General features: G+C 42.0%; 1 long non-coding RNA gene across 1 annotated transcript; it reads right to left on the bottom strand.

Annotated features, from left to right (window-relative positions):
• Positions 1-211: 211 nt before the first annotated feature.
• On the bottom strand, positions 212-21170 carry LOC137160402 (uncharacterized). Its single transcript, XR_010921865.1, has 3 exons — positions 21047-21170; positions 5696-5811; positions 212-470 (listed from the first exon to the last, which is right to left on the bottom strand). It is a non-coding gene; the product is annotated as an uncharacterized lncRNA (long non-coding RNA).
• Positions 21171-25052: the final 3882 nt, after the last annotated feature.

Genomic DNA, 25052 nt, shown 5'->3' with positions numbered 1-25052 from the left:
AGGGAGATCAGCATCCTGAACGGGGAAGTGGCTGATGGCCACAGCTTGGCCAGAGCGGAAGGTCCTGATACAAGGGCGGAGGTACTGGGCTGTGGGGAAGTGGTCCAGGGAAGGCTATAGAAGGAGTTGAAGGGGAGGCAGGGGAAGACTGTTGGGCCACACCCCATCTCCCCTAGGCCACCAGTGGAATGGTGGAGGACGATAGTGGCTGCTAGAAAAGGGACTGCAGAATCCCCAACCCCAAGCTCACCCAACAGGGGAGAGGGGGGACATGGACTGCGGCTTGGCTGGAGGGCCAAGCCTTAAAGATGGTGGAGAGCCCTGCTGATGTCAGGAAGGGAGAAGTGATGGAGCACAGGTGGCACCATGAGCCAATTCCCAGAACACCAGCAGGAGGCGCCCGTCGGGCGGTGAGTGGCAGACAGTTCATCACAGTCCCCAAAGCTGAAACAGCACCTTCTCTCTATTATCTATGGGCAGAAAAAGAGATGCTCAGTATTATTCAGTAGTTATTTTAATTTGTATTAAGGCGGTGCCTAGAAACCAGCCGAAAATGGGGCCCCAGCTGAGCTAGGCACAGAGTAGTGGGCCATCTCTGTCCACTAGCATGATGGTCTGGATGTGAATCACTGTTTGGACTAAGCCTTCTCAGTGCAATTTCCATCATAGATTCTCGTTTACACCACTCTTAGAACTGGTCAAACAAAAGAAGATTTTTTTGGTGAATTTTTTTTTTTTTTTTTTTTTTAAACATTCAAGTTTTGATGAAAAATTTCACCTTAGCGATTTCTGTGATCGACAAATTGAATATCTAACCAGACTGCCTTAAGGACCTAGCTAGAGACCACTCTGGATCGCGCTCCATCTGAAAGGAGGCTATGTCCCTTTGAGATCTAATGATGGCAAGGATAATTGCAGCAAAGCAAAGGGGAAGCATAGAGAGGAATTATTGCCCCCAAGAGTGTCTCTGAACAACAATGCCTCCTGGAACTATTCTTAGGGCGGTGTACTGAGAAAACAGGTAGAGAAATTATGCAATAACTCTAACAGCAAAATACTGAGAGGGGCTGAGCACCTGCAACTTCCATTGCACAGTAGATACTCAGCAACATGCAGGATATGGCCTTATGTTTTGGACCTTTATGATAACAAAATCAGTATAAACACACATTACAAGATGCTACACAAATGCATCTAAGGGCTGGATCCTGCCATCCTTATGTTGAGTAGGGACAACTCTTGGTGTACACTACTACTCAGTGCAAGTAAAAGTGACAGTAACTGGCCCTATGTTATCATGTAATAAAAGATCGTACTAGAATGCAAAGACACTAGGGGTCAGAATTAAGCCTGTGCATGTGCATACAACCTTAACATTGATATTTCCTGACTTTGGAATACTTAGCCATGCAACCTGAATGTTGTCCTAATGTAAAATTTTGTATGGAATATATGAAATACCATTGCTATCAAAGGGTTTGATCCTATAGACCTTATTCATGATTTCAAGTGGCAAGTGCTGAATGATTAGTCCACAGCACTGCACAGTCAATAGCAATGCTTTTCATATTAACATTGGCAATTAATCAGGTTAAGGAAAACTGACAAAGTGAAATAATCTGTTCTGTTAAATCAGTAGTAGTACTTAGGGGAAGCCTGACTCAGATTCTCTTTGCAAACTTCACATTGGACATTTAAAGTGCACCACACTGTTAGCACAAAGATTGTAACCGTTTAAATGTGGCAGAAAGATAACTTCACAGGTAGAAAGAGTCTCAGTGTCTCATTGTTTCCTTGAGTGTCCCCATTTGTCTGTCTTGTACATTTGTTGCTTCTTGTCTGATACTTAGATCATAAACTCCTTGGGGGCAGGGACTGTCTTTTTTGTTTTATGTTTGTACAGCACCTAACACACTGGTGGTCTGGTCCGAGATTGGGATCCCGAGGTGCTACAGAAATACAAATAATCAGTTTACCATGTATTACTACATTTCTTTAAAAAATTAGGTCTCCCGCTCCAGATTTAAATAAGTGACCTTTTCCAAAAACAATGTTCACAAGTGATGCAATAATCCTCCAGTGTGAATGGCAGATAACTGTGACAATACTGATGATTCTGAAGCAGTTGCTGATGAGAAAAGAAGTCGGAAAACATACAGTGAATGCAACCAAATTAGTCATGCCCTGGCAGGTACCCAATTTTCCTTCATTTTTTAAACTTGTTTTGGATGAGACAAAACCAGATTCCTGACCATGTTTATTAAAGATCTGATGTTGGCTCATTTTAGAAGATTAGTGGTGCTAGCCAGTGTTCTAGATAAATTTGAACTTGGGAAATTATGTTGACTCTTTTTAAAATCTTTGCAGTTTCATTTGGAGGATCCATTTCCTAAAAGCTGCCTAGCACCTCATGGAATTGCTGCTATTTTCCCCACAGTGCTTGTCACTTTAATTAGCTGGCTGAGGAGGGCAAAAAGAGAAGGAGGGAATGACAAATTAAAGGGACAGACTAGTAAATAGGACTTAGAAAGAAGAGCTTGGAAAATTTCCATCGAAACAATGTTAAAAAATGGGGGAGAAAATTATGAATTTTTAAATTAATCTTTGTTTCCATTTTCCAACCACTACTAATTAAAACTCAAGGTTTGTTTCCACCTTGAAATTTTAAACTTAGGGTAATAAATCTGAAATGAACTGTGTTCCATGTGTCCCACTTCCTGTCTATTAGTTAACAGACACATAGATTGTATCCATGTTTAGACTTGCAAGGATTAATTTTTTTCAATAAATGTTGATTTCACCATATACACTCAAACTGACAAAAATATTTCCATTGATGATCAAAATATGCAGATAGGCAAAAAAAGGAAAAAGGCTGCTTGAAAATGGAGGCTATTTACTTTGTATATTTTGATACATGGTGTTGACCATTTGTTTTAATGGTTATAAATCTTTAACATTTTGAATCTCAACATCTGCTGTCATTAAATAATTATTCTGACACATCCCTAGTGCCTGATCTGTCCCAGCATAATTTTCCACAGTTGAACATTTAAATCAATAAAAATGTTTAAATCAAGTTCTGCCAACCCAACAAAACTACCATGAAGTTCTTCATGGCCATAGCATGCAGCACAACGGCAACCAGGTAGTCCTAAATTATCAGAAGTACTACAAATACTTACCACTTAATAGTAACATAATCACTACATAATTTAACATTAAAAATACTGAATATTTTGGTGCCTTTCACCTGAAGATCTCAAAGCATTTTGCAAACGTATATTCTCACAAAACCTCTGTTAGGTGGCAATATTACTAAGCTCTTTCTACATCTGTGTAAAAGGAGGCACAGAAAAATAGTGACGTTAGCAAGGTGACACAGCAAATCAGTGGTAGAGTTCGAAGAGGAACCCAGGAGTCTGTCATCCCAATCCACCACTCTAGTATAGTAGGCCAAAGTGGGAATATTTAGATAGTTTTGTAGCATCATCAAATTCCTACGTTCCTAAAATTTCTAAACAAGACAGGCTGAAAACTTCCTTTAAAAATGTTTTAAAGTGTATTTTCATCTCATTTCCAGTTGTACTGGTTGCATGTTTTTGTAAGATAAGTTGAAAATGTTAAATAATTCTCTCCTTTAACATTTTTGTGTTAGTCCTGCCTCTACATCTGTGTGAGTGGAACCTCACCGAAGTTAGAAGGGCATGGCATGGGTGCAGAAGTTCACCCACATGAATGCAGGCCCACATTAACCTATATTTGTAATAAATCAGAGAACTGCAGCTTTCATTACAAGGCACAAACTCTGGTCATCTAACTTGGGTCGTGCCCTTCCATTCGCTTCCTTGAGATTACTCACCTGAATAAAGCAAACAGGATTTGGCCTCAAGTTATCTGTATTTTTGATTGCAAAAGAGTCCTTTACTGAAATGTAAGATGTTGTGGGCAAACCCTATTAAAAGGAAAGTTTCTGCAGTGAAGTTCTCAGAATATAATTGATTTCTCTAAAGCATGTAGAAACATCAGAGATCCTGGAAAGCTTTTATAAATCTGTTTTGACTCTACTGGCTCACGCAAACAATATGCTTCTCATATATTGGACATGTCACTAAACTTCCCAAATTTGCATTACAATTAATCCTCTTAAGCAAATCGCCACCAGCCAGATGTTTTCAGCCAAGCTTAAAACCCATTAAACTGCATCCTGCCCACCCTTTGCCTTTCCTGAACTGTGCTTAATCTGACAGGGCTGGGGATTTACATATCACAAATCACAGGTTTTAAGAAGTATAACTGAAACAGAGTGCCCCCCACCTTTGCTTCCCCTCAACTTCTGGTACAGTTCTTTAGGCTTTTCACCTTCTCAATGAATGTGAGGTATATCTGTGGTAGCTGAGAAGGAAGTGATGAGAGAAACACAGATGAGAATGTTCACAAGCAGGCTCTCAAGACAGCAGTGGTACTGGAGGTTAAGTTCTGAGGAGGTGGATATGGTGTATCCCAGTGTCTTTGGTCTAGACGTTGGGCAGGAGATCTCACAAGACCACTTGTAGAATTTCAAAAATACAAGCTTTTCATGACAGAAGCCAGAAAACTTGACAAAAATATAAAAGTTCAAGTCATTTTGGGGGACCTCAAAAGTTGATTCTGGTTTTGGGTGAAATTTTGGGTTCATACTTATTTTATCTCACACATTTCTATTCCCAAAAGGGAGGTACAGGTTTTGGCAAAGATATTAATTTTTATTAACAGCTATAGACAGAAAAACCAACCGCAGCCAGCATGCAATATGAAAACATGAGCTCAAAGCACAGACCCAAATTTGAAATCCTGGAGCTTTTGAGGGCAGAAGAATCCCAAAATGCAGCTTGGACCTCTTTCTCTAAAACAAAATCTTTCTCTTTCTACAAAATCCACCAGACACTGTATAGTTAAGATCTCTAGCATGCACTTTCTTATAACAAAGGCCAAGAAGCAAGGAAGTCATCAATTAATGCAGCACTAACACTTGACTAATGTCTGGAGGCTGGCATTGTGCTAACTGTCACCACAATACTCTTCCACACCAACACATTAATAGTTCCTTTCACACACTCACTATCAATGCAACAATAATACTTCCCTCTGTACACACCTCAAAAATGGGAAAATATCACATTTAGGAGATGCACAGGATGGAAGTTCCAGGGCTTAGAATGGTCACCAGAGAACAATTCCCTCCAGCTCACTTTTCAAGTTGCATGTTCGAGGAGCAGGTCCTTGCTTACATTAAGAGCTGCTTGTAAGTTGCTGCACACGGGAAGCCATTTGCGGTGCACAGCAACACAGTAAGTTTTGTATTAATCCCATGATCATCACTACGTAATTGTCAGCACCCTCTACTGGAACATTATCTACTAACTGTTTATATCTATATAAACATCTGTCTTTTCTAGAGCACTTCTGTAACAATTTATATCTCAGTGTGTGTAGGGTGACCAGATAGCAAGAGTGAAACATCAGGACACATTTTTTCCCAGGAGTGTATATTTGCATATACAAGACAAAGCCCCTAATATCGGGATGGTCCTGATAATATCAGGACATCTGGTCACCTTATCTCTGTGTGTGGGTTCATAGTTCTAAAGAATATTTTGCACACAGCTCATGGTCCCACACAATGTAAATAGCACCAGACTGAATGGTCCCTTACCACCATATATTCACCATCATCCCGTAGATACGAGCATAGTTCTTCTTTAGGATGGAGGTGTGAGCAGATGGATGAAGAAGAGTCATGGAATATCCACTCTACAGCAAAAACAATACCTAGAAATGAAGCAGAAATTAATGCTGCTTTAACTTCTAAACGATCTGTCTCCCTCACATTGAAGAGGCCACATGAGTAAAGCCACAGTATGGGAGCCAATAGTGGGATCGCTGCGCTATGTAGAAGTTAGGAAGTCAACGGGAGATACACAAGCTACTCTATGAATTTCTCCAGTAGTGTAGACCAAGCCTCAATCTGAGGAGAAGGAGTTAAAAGTCAAGGATGATCGCAGGCTGCACTCTAGGACTCCATAGGCTGCACTGTGGGCGTCTGTGTTCCTAGACTGGTGCTATTGCCTTCAATGGAGCTACCATGACATTCATCTGCTGAAGATCCTGCCCTTGGATTCTAGAGTAAGAATCCCACCCTGCTTGGCAGTTTCCAGACTTTTTCCAAAAAGAACAAGACAAGCAGATGGAAATGTTTATAGAGCCTGTTGCCCGGATACAGAAGGACAATAGTCCGCTACAGCAGAAGGGGAGCTTATTGTGTGTGAAGAGATGAAGTACGAGAGAAACTGATGGCATTCTCTTTCAGTGAGCAATTTGGAGAAACAACCTAAAAGAAGATTTCACAGTATTTACTATGACTTTTCTTGGAAGAATTAAATTGATGTATTTGTTGCTCCATTCTAGGAACACACAGACACCCACAGTGCAGCCTATGCCTGTTTCTCTGTGGACAGTTTATTAATTTGTGGGGAGATTTTTTAAACTGGCACTCTGAGGTTGTCCTTCACTTCCAGTCTCAAACGGGTACTTTGTCTTTAGCACAGCCAGCACAGAGAATCAGATCTCACACAAAGAAGATGAGCCAAAAGAGCTTTGATTGTACACTTTGACAAAGCTGGATATTCTGAGCCAATTTTCAACCAAAAGTCCCCCAAAGCCTGTTTTTTAAATTGAACTTCAGAGTGATAGGACACTGGACATTCAGTCAACTTCTCCTGAATGTCATTTGAGAGATGGGACAAGTTCATTGCCTTGCTTACAAAAGTTTGGATAATCCAGTTCGTAGGGGTGCATTTCCTTCATAAAAATACTTATCCAAACTGTCTGAGAAAAGTCAAGTGATTCTTGACTGGCTTCACAACAATCAATCGTTCAGATTCTGTTTCCTCGATAGTATCAGTTAACAGGAATGGAATGCTTGAATCAGTTTTGATCTTTGTTTTCCAGAGATCAAGCTCTCTCTTGAATGCAGATATCTTGTTGTTCAGGTCAAAAATAGTACTTTCTGCTCCTTGAAATGAGACATTTAGAGAATTCAATTTGTCAAAAATATCAGCAAGGTAAGACAAAAGCACAAGGCAGTGGGAATCACACGGTGTCTCTGCATTGCTTAAATTCAAATCGATTAGAAAAAGTCAAACTTTATTTAGACTCATAGACTTTAAGGTCAGAAGGGACCAATATGATCATCTAGTCTGACCTCCTGCACAACGCAGGCCACAGAACCTCACCCACCCTCTCCTGTAATAGACCCCTAACTTATGACTGAGTTATTGAAGTCCTCAGATCATGGTTTAAAGACTTCAAGGTACAGAGAATCCACCAGCAAGTGATCTGTGCCCCATGTTACAGAGGAAGGCGAAAAACCTGCAGGATCTCTGCTAATCTGCTCTCAGGGAAAATTCCTTCCTAACCCCAAATATGGCAATCAGCTAAACCCTGAGCATGTGGGCAAGACTCATGAGCCAGACACCCAAGAAAGAATTCTCTGTAGTAACTCAGAACCCACCCCATCAAACATCCCACCACAGGACATTGATATTTACCGCTAGTAGTCAAAGATCAGTTAATTGCCAAATTAGGCTGTCCCATCATACCATCCACTCCATAAATTTATCAAGCTCAGTCTTGAAGCCAGCTAGGTTTTTTGCCTCCACTGCACCCCGTGGAAGACTATTCCAGAACTTCACTCCTCTGATGGTTAGAAACCTACATCTAACTTCAAGCCTAAACTTCTCCATGACCAGGTTATATCCATTTGTTCTTGTGTCCACATTGGTGCTGAACTTAAATACCAGGGAGAGAGAGGAAGTCTTTATCCCTCTGATGCATTTATAGAGAGCAATCATATCTCCCCTCAACCTTCTTTTGGTTAGGCTAAACAAGCCAAGCTCTTTGAGTCTCCTCTCATAAGGCAGGTTCTCCATGCTGCAGATCATCGTAGTAGCCCTTCTCTGCACCTGTTCCAGTTTGAGTTCATCTTTTTTAAACATGAGGGACCAGAACTGCACACACTATTCCAGATAGGGTCTCACCAGTGCCAGTACTAACACCTCCCTATCTCTACTAGAAATACCTTGTTGGATGCATCCTAGGACCACATTCGCTTTTTTCACAGCCACATCACATTGGCAGCTCATAGTCATCCTGTCATCCACTGATAGGTCCAGGGTTCTCAGCTCACTTCGCCCCCTGGATAACCACCTGACTTCCATGTGAAACAACAAAGCATCGTACTCTGCTTCCATTTCTGCAAAGCATTACAAAGAGATGTGCTTTTGTGGCCTGCATCTGGATAAAGTTCACGATTTTAAGGGGTGAGGGAAGGGGCGAGGCCAGGAATGGGGCGTGCCGCCATGCGGCACTGCTTGGGGCCAGGAGCGGCTCTTGGCCAGGGTGCTGGGACCACGTGGGAGTGGAGCAGGCTGGAAGGAATGGGGCCAGGAGGGAGGGAGGTGTCCACCGCCATGCCACACAGCTTGGGGCCAGCGCCAGAGTGGCTCCTGGCCATCTGCTGAGTGTGGGTGGGGGAGGGAGGCAGGACAGCCAGGCCGGCATGGGGCCCCCTAGCACCACAGCCATATTGGTGGAGCCGGGCCAACCATCCTCAATGTTGGTGGATCCTGGGCATCATGGGCCCATATAACTCGTCACCTCTGCACATCCCACAGTTTGAAAACCTCTGCACTAGAGCTTCTGTGACTAAGAATAAAGGCAGCCTGCAGATGGCACCGTTAGACCATCTTAACTTCACGCTATGAGGAGTTCTTACCTTATTTACTGAAGAGTAATGTTAAATATTGCTTTTTCACTGGTCAGCTTTTCTTCTTTGCTCCGTTTTAGTTTATGCTAGTGTGGGCACCAAGATAATCATTGCAATGATGGATTCACTTCCTATTTGCTAAAAGGCATTCTTTTTAATAATGGCTCTCCCCTTGAGAGGCCTTTTCTGAATGGTAACACCTACCTAGCTTTTGGAGAATGAGGGAGTCAGACCTCAAGATGTGCCTGGTAGACACAAACAAACTCGTACTAGTGCCTGTCAGAGTATCAATCTCACTGATGTTGCTTAATTAATAAAATTATCTTAAGCGACCTCTAGGTCACTGCTTTGAATCCAGCCCCAAACCTAGAGTGCCTGAAAGCTGTTACACCTTAATGGCTTCTCAGTGGAATACCAGTATGTTACTGGTTAGTTATACCACGTCCAATTCCTAATGGAAAAATAATCATAGTATGTCCATCCACAGATCTCAAAGCTCTTGTGGAAAAAAATAAGCCTCTCCACACTCCAGCAGATTCTACTGGTAGGTATTAACCCAATTTTACATGGGGAAATTGGGTCACTGAGGGGATCAGTGAGTTTTCCATACGTTTGTGTTATCTTGCGAAAGTCAGGAAAGAACCTAGATCCTAGTCCTAAGCATTGACTACAGACTTTGATTTCTCTGTATGCAGCAGGGATACATATTAGAAACAAAAAACATCACATGCGTTAACCAAAATGGATATTCACTTTGAATACTGCCATCCTTTCTGGGAATGTGCCAGCATTTGAACTTTTGTTCCAAACATTCAATTAGCAGCCAGGATTGTGATCAGAAAAAACAAAAACTTATAGTAACCCCACCCTTAGAAATACTCTGGAGAGCTTGCTGATAAGAAACTCCATCCTGAAGGCTGGCAGAATCTCCAATCAGTGAATATATCAAAGCTCAAGTGTAGCCTGACTACCCTCCAGTCCTCAGAGATATAAAACAATTCCCCACAAATCAAGCCACAATCCCAAGGACAAGCAAGAAAAATATGTATTACTACGTGCTGCAGGATTGCAAATGGATCATGGTGGTCGAGCCTATGCATGGATGCTGTGTCTAATAACATTTAAAGTATGTGTCAGAATGTCTGTCATTGAATTCATCATCAGTACCTAAAGCCACCTCCAGTAGGTGGGTCGGGATAGATTGTTTACTCCCAGAACTTATACAAAAGGGAACAGGGCTAACATTTTTAGTCTTGGTTCAGAATAACAGAAGTAAATGACAACTGTAATGAAGTAGCTAACCACTCCATCTGTGAGAAAGGAACTAGATTGTTAGAATCTGGAGGCTTTTCTTCATTACCACATTATACCACATCTAAGACAGGTCACATAGTACAGGCATCTAAACTTTTCCCAGTTGTCTTTCAGCATCAGATGTAAGCAGCTCACCCTGTGAGATCAATCTCCCTAGCTAGTTTGGTTCTGGGATTTGAAGATTGCACATATTTCTATCCATGTTTTATTATATCATGAATTCAACTGTATTAAAATTCTTAAAATATTAAATTATTCAGGTAATCATAGAAAAGAGCAACAGGAAAAAACAACAATGGATCAGCACAGGATTGTTCTCTCAGATATACTCCCTGTGTTTTGTTCAGATAAGGACTGCAAAATGCATGCTAATTCCACAGCTAAATTCCCAGGAGTCAATCATTTGTCCATTTTCTGTTAGGCACCCTGGTAGTTACCATTCAGCTAACTGAACAGCAAGATGGCTACTTCAAAAATGTTTATTCTGGGCCACATGTTGGCGTCCTTAGTAACACTGAGCAAGTAGCATGAATAAAAGTGGCAGAACACGGCCCTCTTTAATCTCTATAAATTATTTATTCTTCACCCTATTTAAAAAATATTGTTTCAGATAACAAACGGCAGCTGCCCCTTTAAGGAAGTCACTGCTAATGACAGATTCAGGATTTTTAAACAGCTGCAGAATTTCTTTAGTAAGTGTTTTCATGAATAGTTCTTTAATATCCTGGGTCACGCGCTGCTATATTCACTCACAACGAGTAGCATTTTCCTGAACAAGTAATCAATCCCGTTGTCGTCACTGGGTCTGTCTGTAGAGTGCTCGAGGTGAGTAAAGGTATCAATCCATCTGTAAGACTAGATGGGATATTGAATCATGACATTTTTTTGCCCCACTAATGCAGCAGAGCAGCCCTGTTGCTCTAAAGTCTACAAGAGCCTCCTAGGCTATACATGACATAATAGAGCAAGTAGCTGTTTGTCAGCTCTGACGAGGGGTAGATTAATTAGCCAGATCAGAATACTGGCTGTGGTCACAGAGCCTGAAGATTTGTTTTGGAGTTCTCATTCTTTGGAAGCCAGTGATAAACAACTGAAAATTGAATAAGAATGTGTGGTTCTGATTTAGGAATTCTGAATTAGGACATTTATTCAGTGAGAAAAATGAGGCATAAATGAAGCGAACATGAACTGTATTTTTTTTAAAAAATATCAAATGTAAAGGTACTATCAATGCAGCTAGACCCCCCCAAAATGGACATTCTTTCTTATTAATGTCACATGAACCCCATACAGCATGCTCGGTGAACTGGCTTGCTTGCTCTCCAGTGTTTAATTACATATAGTGAGGTATTAGTATAAATGATGATGATATGTTACAAAGCTTGTATCAGCAGGAGTTTGGGGCTGTCACATCACTCATATTCCTGGGCCTTTAACCGTGATAATTCTGGGGGCAAATTCCTCATGAGAAGGGAGATTCTGAACTTTCAGAGGCATGAAAAACCTGGATCTAGATCTTTGGTGGCTCAGGGCTTATCGTGGTTTTCTCTGATTTTGTCTCTATCCATTGTAACTTTGAATAAGGATTCCAAAGTTTTAAGGCCAGAGGGGATCATTATGATAATGTAATACAGGCCATATAATTTTACCTAGTAATTCCTGCATCAAGCCCCTAACTTCTGTTTGAGTGATAGCATATATTAATGCTTAAAAAGATATCAATTTTTGATTGAAATAATGTGAGAATCAATTTAAATAACTTAAAAACTTACCTAAACCTTTGTCCAGGCTTCAAATGGAATTAAGCCTGAAAAGTCTGAGTTTTGAAGTAGTATATTCCCCTCCCCTCTCATTTACATCCTGTTTTTCTTCTCCAGTATTAACTATCTTTATTTTGACTGCAGTCAGGAGCAGAAGTACAAGAATACCACAAGAAAGCCCCTTATGAAATTTTCAGTCTGATTTCTAAAACAGCAGAGGGTGAGAAAGGAGGTTTATTTGAGTTTTAATTAGCTGAATTTTTTACATTGAATATTCTGATTCTTATGATCTTCAGTAAACTTTCCTTCTGATTAATTTAGTAATAGCTAAAGACAGCTCTCAACCAAAACTTGGATGGAAACTTCCTAGCTCTATAATGGGCCAAACCACTGCCCTAGATCCAAATATGAGGTAACAAAATGTGAATCCAAACTCAATCTTCAGGAAAGTTTGAAGATGTCAGAATTGGTCCATTGCACACATCCATGTTTGAGCTCAAACTTGAATCTGAACTATAATCTGGATCGGAGGTCGGGATTCAGGATTTTGGACCATCTTTGTATGGGGGTAATTTTTATTACATCAGGAATAGTTGTGTCTCAAGAGCTCAGTGCCTTCCAAAGGCCGTGTGCCTGCTACTACCACCCCATGCAAAATACTCCCCTGCCAATCCAGCTGCCTCCATTGACTGCTGTGCAATACGAGTGTTACCTGGCGTCTGCCTGCTCCCTGCCCCAATGGATGCTAGCGATGAGCAGTCCCTTTGCTGTAATTATGCCTGACCTCCGTGCCCATGCTTGTGCACCTGTGTCCTGCCATGCAAAAATCTATCCCCAAATGATTTCAGTTAGTAGAGTCATCTCCTGAGATAGGCTGGCAAGGGATGTTGTTAGCTCCTCTAGGACTTCACTTATCTCATTAGATGAATGTACCTACTGTGTGTGCATGCACATTGTTTAAGTCATTAGATATTATCCCTTTCCTACTCCACTGACAATGCCACAGGCATAGTTTCCCATATTAGGAAAGTCACCTCTTTTAAAAAAAAATTGGCATTTTTTTCAAAGCAACAGCACCCTATGTTGTGCTGACTGAAAAACCAACTGGTTCTATAGCAGTCATCATTTGACATGGCTCAATAAAGACTTCTACTCAATGAGTGGCAGTGTTTAAAGAAGCAGGTAATATCTTAGACAATATTAAGAAATTGATAGAAAATAATTCAAAATACATAGTGTATTCATGCTGTACATTGATGGTACATCAAGAATCAATCCAACCTAGTGATTTGAAATTTGAAATACCATGACTCCATATCTGAGAGAATATTTTCTGAATTACTTCCTGTTTTTTCCATTGGATAGCCAGCCTTCATGTTCTACAATGTTATATAGTAGCACCGAGCTCCTTAAAAACTGCTTCTCTTTCTCCCACCTTAGCCTGTATTTCAGTGGTGGGTGAAGTGATCCATTATTCCTGGGGAGTTTTGGTTACACCACCTCTGAAGGTGGTCCACATTGGATTTGAGATGAGGCTATCTGGGAGCACATTCTCAGCCTACAGTAATTTTTTTTAGCTAAACAACATAGAGCAATAATCAGCCTCTCAAAAAGCTGGTCAAAGCTAGCCTCAGGCGAGGTGTGTAATAGAAATACTGCATAAGAACCAGAGCAATTCTCTACAGAGAGCTAGTCATGATTTTGGGATTCGCTACATTTGAAATGCCAGAGCGGCATAGCTGCAGCTGCACCATTGCAGTGCTTCAGAACTACACCAGTGGTTCTCAACCTATTTACCATTGTGGGCTGCATATGCAGCTCTCTAGGTGTTATGTGGGCCACATCCCCACAATATAAACATATTACTTATATGGCCCTGAAGATGTCACAAAAGGGGCACAGATTGAGAACCACTGACCTATTCTGAAAGCAGCGGTTCTCCTGTTGGCAAAGATAATCCACCTTCCCAAGAGGCCGTACCTAGGTCAACAGAAGAATTTTTCCATCAATCTAGTGCTGTCTTCACCAGGGATTAGGTCAGTTTAACGGTGTTGCTCAGAGGTGTGGGTTTTTCACACCCCTAAGCGACATAACTGGGTCAACCTAACTTTTTAGTGTAGGCGTAAGTGGCAGTAAATACTCTGGCAAAGCCTCAGTTTAATATTATTCAGATGAAATACATCTCATCAAATCAAGTAAACAAAGAAACAGACCCAAGTTAACTTTAATAGCAGAAATGATCCTAAGCAGAATTCATCCTGTTTTATCTCAACAGTAGTGCTGGAATTTTAAAATACTTTTTAAAGTTCCAAAAAGTACAAATGTTTCTAATTTAGTAAATAATTCATTAATCCTACTTTGCTTTAATCCACTCAATGCTGGTGACTGTTTTTCAAAGACAGATTAATATTTGACTTTAAAGAAAACCAGGTGGTTATCTTGGGACTGAATTTCTTTCCCAAAGAGACATTTCATCTAGGAAAGCTTGCTTCTGGCACAAATCAGCAATGCTAAGAGTTTTAATTCTTACATGATCCCTCATACAAACATAGACTTCCAGAAAAGAAGGGTCTCGTTTTTATATCTGTTTGTACTCTATTGCCAGCACTAAATGTATTTTGTAGACAAGGGATCCTGTTCAGCAACTTGACCTTTACTGATGAAGAGTTTGTCCAGGGGTTTCATAATGACAGAGTGCCACTACTCCACCGGGGTTGGGGAGGAAACAGAACAATTAGCACAGCCCACACAGTGTGTGGACAAGCCGGCTCTTCAGTATCTGAGAGATGTTTTTAATTCAGTGCATCTCATGGACAGCCTTCGCTGGAGGGGCTTCTGCAGAGCTCTGCCTGGAGTTTAAATCTACTTTCCCTAGAGTAAATTCTTCTTCACCCTCAGATGTAGCTGGTCTCAGATAGAGAAGATGCCAACTGCCACACAGGCAGAGAAGGTGTTCCTGTGAGGGTAATCCTAAAATCAAGACGTGCCCACAGGAGGTTATATTTTGGCTTGAATTGACATTTATTTTGGTTTATAACAGGAAAAACAAAAGTGCATGTACTTGCCTATTATGGGCCTTTCAGAATGCTCCATAGGCCAACAGATCTGGCTATCACAGACCAAGGGAGAAAAAGAATTCAAAAGTTGAGGCTGCCTCCTGAAGACCTCCCTACCCAACAGGGCTCACTTTTTCCAATGAGCCCGAGGCTCTAACCAGACTGCCTCTACTGACTGGAGCTGTGCCAGTATCATATGGAGAGAGAGAGGCACTCTCTGAGTTAGTTAGAAACTGGGCCATGGGCGATCATGCCTAGTGGACAGAACAGGAAGCAGCTCCAATCCCAGGGTCAGGGTGAGTCAGGAACCAACAGTCAAGCCAAGGGTCAGAGCCAGGATCGGAAACCAGTAGCCAGACCAAGGATCAGAGACAGAACCAGGGTTAGGGCGAGGAAACCAGAACCAGGGGCATGCTGAGGTAGCAAGAACTGAACAGGAGCAAGGTGGGGGAACAAGGCAGGCATAGGACAGAAGCAAAACAAGGAGAAGCAGCAGCAGCATGTATAGGGAGGATCACAGCTGCAGGCATGAAGAGCTGCTGCTGTTGCCTTTTGTGACCAGTCAGGTGGAGCAGGCAATCAGGCAGCTTACAGCAGGCCAGCTAGGTTGCCAGGAGATTCTGCTGCTCCCTGACAGTTATGCAGGCACCCAATCATTTAAGATGTTCTAGCTTAAAACCAACACCTGAATTCCTCCCAAATAGCAATAGGTAACAAGTGCACAGCACTGTTGCCATGTCTTCAATAAGAGAGTCACACCAGCTGCAGTTTCCAAGGTGACTTAAAACTGAAACCCTAGCGTTGAGTGCATTGCAAGAGTCTTTTCTACATTGATTCAGATTATATCCGTGTATTCTTTTATATAAGTGTTCCATACAAACAGCACATTAAAACAAAGTTTTTTGTGGTTGCAATTGCTCAAAAGTTAGGAAATGCTGGAATTGCCTCTGCCTGTTTGGCCCCTTGTGCTTATGCCTTATGATACAATCTTTACATACAATTTTTTTTCCACAAGACCTCTGCCTCACTCAACACACCTCAAGGGATCTGCCAATGTTGTGGCAAATCCACCCAACCACCACATTCCTTTAGCAAAATTATTCTAGAACCATTAGGGTTAAACATGTCTACTGGTGTAGATCATTGCTTCAGGACTTAATTGTGCAACCCTCCCTTACATTGGGCTATACAACATCTTGCAATCTGCCAAGATTCATTATCAAAACTCAATACCTCCTTCCTGTTTGCTCCATAGGAGAGCTAAGCTAGGCCAAACCTTTTCCTGGCACAGTATTTCCCCCTTGGTACTGGCTCCACTGCACTAGCACTGGGAGCCAGAAGTAAGGCTCTGCTCATTCCTTGTCCCTGCCCACCTGCACAGGAGAGAAAATAGTGACTGATGGCAGTGGTTCTTCTCAAGATGCTGTTTCCCCTGTGGTATTGATAGACCCTCTTACATCCCAGCATGGGCTTCCAGGCAGGCCCAAACCTGAACCCAATGGTGCAAGTACTAGTGCAAGCAAGCACTCACCAACATGAAATCCAGATCTAAAAATATGAAAATCCAGCAAACAAATCCAGAAATCCATAAAATCCACTATCTAGCCCTTATTGTAGTTTCTCATTTTTGATCGCATCAGTGAGCTTTCAGGAACTTTCCTGTGAGTGAACTCTGCCATCCCTATGAGTTCAAAGTCTTCCTTGCATGGTACTTAAATATCTCCTCTCCCCCCATTCCCAATTACCACCAGATGACAATACCACCATCTGAATTAATACATATGGCCTAAAGTTCCATTCAAGAGATACAAGAGAGCAACATCATTACTGCCAAGATCATCTATCCTCAATAGTTTTCCCTGCCCCACCTCCCCCTGACTTTTTTTTTTTTTTTTTTAAACGGACTTCTCCATCCAGGTCTCAGACACTGTCCTTCAGGAAGAATTGGGAGCGGAAGTAACATCATCACATACTATTCCTGATTTCTTTAAGAGGCGCTTGTTCCTGCACATTCAGGTAAGATGTCATGGTAATGTGGAGTTCATATATACTTTCATCCAAAAGGAACCACCTGTGACTGCAGGCTAAATGTAACATGAGCCTTTAGAACTAGTTTAAAAAGCCCGTAGGTAGTTCAAAGCTGTACCTATGCAAGTCTGCTTTAATTATTATCGTGGACACTCACTGACAGATGCTGAGACTGGATGACAGGGGATGGATCAGTTGATGATTGCCCTGTTCTGCTCATTCCCTTTGAAGCATCTGACATTGGCCACTGTCAGAAGACAGGATTCTGGGCTAAATGGACCATTGGTCTGACCCAGTATAGCCATTCTTCTGGAGCAATTCACAAGCAATTTGTTTCTTTAACTTAGCTTTTTCAGTACTGAGCAACTGTAATTGATGCTTTAACATCATAAAGGGTCTTTCAGTAGTGGATTGCTTTCTTTCTTTGAAAAAGAATGTCTTTTGCATTCAATTATTTTCAAGTATTAATTTTAGTTTGGGTTGGATACTTAGCACAGTTTCGTGAAAAATCAATATCAGCCAGGGGAGAAATTGGTTTAATGAGGTAGGTGGCAGATATAATATAGATTCCATGTCTATCTACTTTAATGAACCCATGGAAACAAATTCTGCTCACCACCCCACATCCTGAAACTTACAATGGGAATCACATTTTTAAATATATGGGGTTGTACCTTTCAAGCTACAGTGCCCTCAAACTTATATTAAACAGGTGTGTGTATCTGGAGATTGTTATGATGAAAGGTGCTAATGGCTGCCATTATGGGGGGGCAAGAGAGAGGAAAAGGAAGATGTCTTTGTTTTTAAATCTATCACACAGCTCCTTAAAGCCAAGCACACTCTCTTTCAGGCTCAACGGAAGGAGCAATTAGGCCCCTTTATGTGGTAGAAATAGCTGTAGTCAAAGATAGTGACCACCCATGGCAACAGCTTGCATTGTAAACCAGAGCTAAACCAGGTAGATTAACAGGGGTATCCTTAGTTAGGAAGGCAGGGGCTAGGCTATTTGTTGTAAACGGTGTGTGTTGGAGGAACAGAAAGCCAGAAGCAGTAATGAGGAATCTCCTGCCTTTTCTCAGAGTGACAGAATTTCTTGGTCACAAAACTCACTGAACTGGCAGACTTGGAGATTTCAGAGCAAGAAACCTCCCCCTTCTGTTCCCCCCTCCCCGTTTCTACTGTAGTTAGGGAAACAAGACTGTGTGGCACATATGGTAAACAAACAAGATAATACTAAGAATATTCTGGACTCTTCACTGATTTCTCATCCTAATGAAGAAAACTCCAAGTCTTCAAATTTTGGCTAATCACTCAGACCAGAGGGACAACGCCGCATACGAAAGCTGATCAGAAAAATTCTGTTTCACAGAGGATTTTGTAACTGCAATTCTCAGAGAGGGAATGGAGCCCCTGCTTCAGGGCAATCCTCATTATAGCTGCCCCAGAGCAAGGGATGCTGGTAGTGTTGGCTCTGAGGCAGTCCATCTGACAGGCTGCCCTGGAACCATGGATCCTGGCAGCCCAGCTTGCTGAGGAGCCACAATCCTGAGAGCTTGGGATCCAGGTCTCTGTTTTCTTGTCCCCATCAGCCTGCCTTGGGGGCCTGGTTCCCTCAGAACATCATTAAATTTGAACTGTCTCCAGGAAGTGTTTCAATTTTGACAAGTCTGCAAATTTTGATATGGAAAAATGTTTCACTGTAATTTTTCCATCTCTATTATTATATATATAAAAATAAAACTCCATAAATACACACACGCACATACACTTTTGGAACCAACACCAATAGCAGCAATATAGAATGAAAAAAAGCATCGGGAAACACCATCCCTAGACAGTCTTATCTCACCCACCCTCAAGCAAATGTTTAGGTGAACAGATTTGCCTTGTACAGAAGCCAGAATATCATCTCAGTCATACTGACAGAATTAATAGGGGAATAAATTCCAGAGTTTAAATTATTCTGGAAGCTTATTCCAATTAAATTAAAGCAAGTTTCCAATGATTTACAGTAAATCCAGCATTTTTCATGGATTTTATACATATTAGATTTTATATGCAAGACTAGGGACTTTGGTTACTTCAATTTTGGGACATCCTTAAAGGGGCCTGGTATTCAGAAAATACTGAGCACCAATCCTCTGGGGAAAAAATAACTCAGAACCCCTACAGTGTCATCTTGGGCATCCATAAATTAAGTTGCTCAAAATGTGACTGGCGATTGAGTCTTCTGTGTCTTGGCAAAATGTTTTTAAAAATGACTAGTAATTTTAAGTGACTTAATTTATGGGTGCCCAAGATGAGACACCCCTAGAGGGATCTGATTTTCAGGGGTGAGTACTCAGTACTGAGCACCACACCTCTCGAAAGAGTCTCAAGTTGGACATCCCAAAATTGAGATATCCAAAAGTCACTGGTCATGTTTGAAATTTTGGCCAAAGTTTTTAAGTTAAATGGGCAGTACAATTTCAATCTGACACCAATGATCAAGGATACATTTTGCATATACTGTAGTTACTTAACTGAGAGGAAATCATTCTGTGTTCTACGTAGTGCACTTTTAAATGCCTAGAACTCTCCCTGCTTGTTGCTGGGAGTGGCCATTTTGTGTTTCAATTCAGATGCAGAGTATTAGAGAGAGTCACTATATTCTCTTTTTCTTACTGAAAATTTAAGAAAAAAAATAAAACAGAACAGATACTCTGACACAGGAGTCACCTAGACAATAACGTACATGTTTTGCCAAACAGATTTATCACATCAGCCAAAACTTATAGAAGTCTGATATCTAAGCCAATTAATGCCAATACATTCTTTTTCAATATCAATTGGCATGCACCTTTAAACACTAAATGGCTGAATTAGAATCTTCCTCCACAATACTTGAGAAAAAGTACAACTCATTACTGAGGCATAAAGCTTCAAACAACAGGTGTACAAACAATTTATGTACCATCTGTAACAGAAAGTCTTTAAGTTAAAAATACCCATGTATGAGCTATGATTCTTTTTTTAAAGTGATTTTTCAGGGGATGGGGGAAGAGAAGGAAGTTAGTTATAAGATGGATATTTCAGGATAAAAACAAAAACAAACAAAAAAAAAGCTTTTGCACCATTGAGACACAGAACATTCTTTAGATAAGTTAAAGAAGTGTCACTATGATGGATGAAACTACACTGATTAAAGGCATACTATAGGCATTACTCTACAGTCTTCCCCAGGAGATACACATAACATATTTCCATTAACTATTTTGAAAGATCATTGAGAAATTTATTCCTATTGACTTATACATTCAGGTGAAACAAAAATCCATCAGCTTAAAAAAAAGTCCATGCTTGATTAGTTAGCAATTAGAACAGCAACATTCATGCTGTTGCTTGCTGACATAGACAAGGGTCAAATTCTGAAGTCCATGGGAGTTATGCCTGCATAAGGATTGTAGCAAAAAGCTGGATAAGGACATCAAGACTTAACCCTATGCATTCTCTTAGGCCCTAATTCAATGCAGTGTTTAAGCATGAGAGTCACCTTAACCTGAAGTCACAGAGAATTAAGCATTCTGTTAGTTCTGGATCACTTTATGGCCTTGTGATGCCATAATGTAGCCCTCCAACTAAGCCACATCTGTCTCGACCTCTTCCAGGGAGACAAAAACCCAACTAGAAGACCAACAAGACATTCTTTTGTCAATTTGGGTACTCCACAACCCATCTTCGGTGTTCACTCCTCAGCCGCATCAGGGGTTCAATAGTCTTTGTGCTTTTACACCCCTTTCTGTTACCCACACACTAGGGCACCCCACCTTTCCCCCAATATGTAGGGCTCAAGGCATAACCTGGTTAAGGCATCCCCACCCTTTCCCAATCCATTGGGCTCTGGGGAAAAGGCACCTACCTTTACCAATTTACACACTAGGGCTCAGGGTCACCCATTCCCAGGTCATAGGGCTCCAGGTGTAATTCTCCATGGGTTTGCAGGATCTTTTACCAGTGAAGGAGCATTACACACTAATATCCATATTCTCTATTTATGAACAATTACAATAACAGAATACACATATTAAGCATACAGTGCTCACCAGTCCCAATAAGGCAGACAAACCTCTCCTGCTGGCCAGTCAGGATTAGATCATCTGGAGACTCCAGCTTCTGTAAATACAGTTGACCGGGTGTTGAGGTCTAGCAACTCTGATCTTCTTGGACTGTGTCCTAGAGTTAGGTTCCAAAGAACTTCCTTTTGGACCTCATTTTATATAGTGAAACTTGAATCCTGCTTAGCTATACCTTAACCAATTGTATTACAAAATAATTCTTTGACCAATCATACCTGACCACCTTAATTGATTTAAATACTTCACACCTAGTCATGAAACAATTAAAGAACCAGACAGAAATCATTCAGAAAAACAATAGAGGATTGGGTACCATAAAGACAAAACAATAAGAAGTGTAGTTTTTACAACCACAGCTACTGAAAAGTGATTCCTTGCCAGACAGAATGCTATTAAAGTTTTCTTTACACTTTTTAAGATAGGTTTCTTTATCTGGTGGTGGTAGGTATTATTAGGACAGTAGCACCTTCTTAACAGCCCGATACTACACTGTCTTGATGTAATTTCGGGAATGTGAAGATGTGACTACATGCTACTTAGTTTATGGCTGCTGTCTCTCCTAAGATAGCTGCTACTGCTTAGCCCAAGAACAAGACTCAAGCATAACCAAAAAAACCAAGGCCTCCAGCCTTACATTTCTTGAGGCTGGTAGTGGAACCCAGATCCATACTCTGCTCTGGGTTGCAGTCCAGGGACCTCATGTTAAGCAACTAAGAGTGCTCTTTTAGAAGCAGTGCTGTCTCCCTAGGACGCTCCCTACCTCTAAGCCCCTTGGGCTGTTTTTCAGTAGCTTTATGTTAATACAGCCTCTCCTCAAGTTGCCAGGCTTCTCTCTAGGTCCTTCTAGCTCCTTCCCTGGAATGCCAACTCATAAAGCTACATCCCTGGCCTTTCCCCCATTTCCAGGACCCACCACAGGAATTAACCAGGCTCTTTTCAGAGAGTGAGAACCCGCAAGCATCACCAATAACTCACTCATTCCTGGTCTCCTTTTTCTGACACAAGTCTCCAATCTCTATGTCTGCCTGGACCCTTTCACAGCTGCAATCATTAATGGTAAGTAAACCACCAGACTGGGATTAGCTAGGGACTAACTGCTAGGTCACATGCAAGATTGAGCCCAGTTCCTTTTAAAGAGTCAGCCAATCTGTGACATATGCTTCAGTGCTTTGCAGAATTGTGGCCTTAACAATCACTCTTTTCAAAACAAGTCCTTTTGGAGGATCTCCACATCCTTTTATAAAAGGGCCAGAAAATTAATGATGGTAATTTTCATTTATTAAAAACACCTTTCTTGTTACATAGCATCTGTAACGGTTGTATCATTATCTCCCAGTGGGGTTATCTGCTACTTTATTAGTGATTCATTTATGATCAGTATGTTCAGGGGTTTGTAGTAAATTGAAGACATTATTGTGTTACTATCCCAGAAACTAGTTACACAGAAAGTCTGATTGGTAATATGATTACAGCAACTAGTACATAAAAGCTAGACTGAATAGCAATAATGATTTCCAGATGTGCATGGATGACTCACTAGTGCAGTAATCTCATGTCCTGCCTTATCAGAAGACTAGATATCTATCACCAACTGAGACAGAAGATAGCAACAGCTCTGGTAATGCCTTAATTTCTAGAAGTGCCCAACTCTTTAGCCAGCTGTTATACACGAAAATGGGAAAAGAGGCAGACTCCATGAAATCTATTAAGCACTTTGCTATTACCAATCAATTTTATATGGAGGGCACTCAGATTCCATGGTGAATGATGGCAATATAAAATCTTAAAATAGCACTCTAACAAAATGATTGAACTCTAAAAATAACATTCAATCAGTACTTGAAAGAAAAAATATGCAGTGACATGTATGATCAGTGAAATGGTTAAAGCACACACTGGAATTTATAAATCAACCAATCTATATAACCTAGGACAAGCTGGATGAGGTAATATCTTTTATTGGACCAACTTCTGGGGGTGAGGGATTGACCTTTGGCCTGGCAAGGAGAGAGGCCAGGCACCTCTAGAACCTTCTAGCAGCTGGTTTCCCTCCCCTCCCCTCCTTTCCTGCCTCTGACTATAGGGATGTTAATGGGCCACTGCACTTTGAAAGGACCCTTGAAATATATGTTAACTACTTGTGCTAAACAGTCTGTTCCACCTTGTATTTAGCTGTGACACCCTGAGTAAGTTTCCCAGACCTGAAGAAGAGCTCTGTGTATCTCAAAAGCATGTCTCTCTCACCAACAGAAGGCATTACCTCACCTACCTTGTCTCTCTAATATCCTGGGACCAACACAGCTGCAACACACTGCATGCAACAATAGTTTCCACTAATGAATTTATATTCACAATACCCCTGTGATAACAGGTGATATAATTAACCCAGGATTGCAGATGAGGAACTGAGGCAGTTTGTTATGGGCTTCTCCCTTAATGTTTGTTATCTGTTTTGCTTGTTTGTTTGTTTGCTTGCTGGCTTGCCTCCCCTGCCCCACCGAGCCCCTTCACAGTTTGTTTGCCTGCTTCCCTTGCCCTGCCCAGGCCCCCTATCTGATTGTTTGCCAGCCTTCGTAGCTTGCCCAGACCCCATGCTTTGCAGTTTGTTCCTTGCCCAGGCCCCTTCCACTTACTGTTTGTTCCTTGCCTCCTGTGCCCCGCCCAGCTCTGCTTGGCCCCCATGCACCTGCACATCGCTGCACATGTGATTTCTCTCCCACACACCATTTTTGTTTGATACCCCATTCACAGCACCCTGTCACATTTACATCTACCTCTCACTCCCAATGCAGACAGAGGAGCCGATATCACACAAACCACTGGTTATGAACCCCACCTTCTCTTATTTGTTTCACTAATCACTAGTTTCTGTTTGTGCCCTCCTCACATCACACACAGCTCAGTGGGGAGGAGCAGTTAGCCTCTGTTTTCCCTATCCCCACCTTTCCACTTATCATTCCTATCGCCTCACATGCCCTCAGTGGCAGACCCGTGACTTGGCCAAGTGCAAAGTTTCCACTCTGGCAGCTTTGTCCATGGGGGAAAGAGGGAGACTGAGGGGGAGGGGACCCCAGGCACTGGTGTTGCCCCACCTTGGCTTTTTCCCCCATCTGCCCCCTCAGCAACCCCATTAACACCGCTGCCAGCATCATCAGTGCCCAAAATGGGGCGGCGGCAGCTGGCACAGGAAGGGATTCCATTGCCAAACCTGTTACCACCACCAAGGGAGCCCCCTCAGCCAGCAGAAAGGGCCAGGGGAAGAAATAGGGCAAGACCTCCACACAGAAAGCTCCTTCCGCCATGGTGGCTGCCACTGCTGCAGTCACGCCATCGGCCGTAGCACCCCATCCCCTTGCGTTCCCTTCCATCAGCTATGGAGTCGTTCACTCCTCAGCTCCCAGAGCGTATGCCCAGGTGGCCGTGGCCCTGCCTGCTACCCCACTGCCATCTAACATGGCCCCTGTGGCCACTGCTGCCTCTGTTATCATCAACATTCAGTGGGACTCTTTCCCACCCTGATAGGGAGGCACAGTGTCTGTTGCCTCCTAGCGGCTGCCTTGCCCAACATCGAAGATTACATTACAGGCATTGGCACAAGTGATGAGGCCCTCAGCCACAGAGTCAGCCTCCAAGGTGTAGGAGATGAGGTTATTTTCTTCTTGGCATTGCAGGCTGGCACCCAGGAGACAGTGGAGAAAGACAGCTCAGTGGGGGGGCTTCTTTGTCCCCTTTGAATCCCTGGAGGTCCTAGGCGTATGGGTGGTCCTCACCTCTATCCTGTCCTTCCTACCCAACACTGTCCTCCTACTTCTCCTGCCCAACTTGGGAAGCTGCTCTCCACAATCAGCCCTCTTTTGCTGGGTTGCAAGGACTCCATCCTCCGCCATGTCCTCTCATTCCTCCAGCAAGTCACCAGTCAGCTGCCAGTGATGGTGTGTGCCAGGAGAAGCTTGGAGTGTTTTTTTTCTAGTGA

Source organism: Emydura macquarii, unplaced genomic scaffold, assembly GCF_026122565.2.
Source record: "Emydura macquarii macquarii isolate MOO-44397 ecotype Brisbane River unplaced genomic scaffold, CSIRO-AGI_Emac_v2 contig_2205, whole genome shotgun sequence".
Taxonomy (NCBI): Eukaryota; Metazoa; Chordata; order Testudines; family Chelidae; genus Emydura; species Emydura macquarii.
The sequence above is the reverse complement of the archived record's forward strand: the minus strand, read 5'-3'. Positions and strand labels throughout refer to the sequence as shown.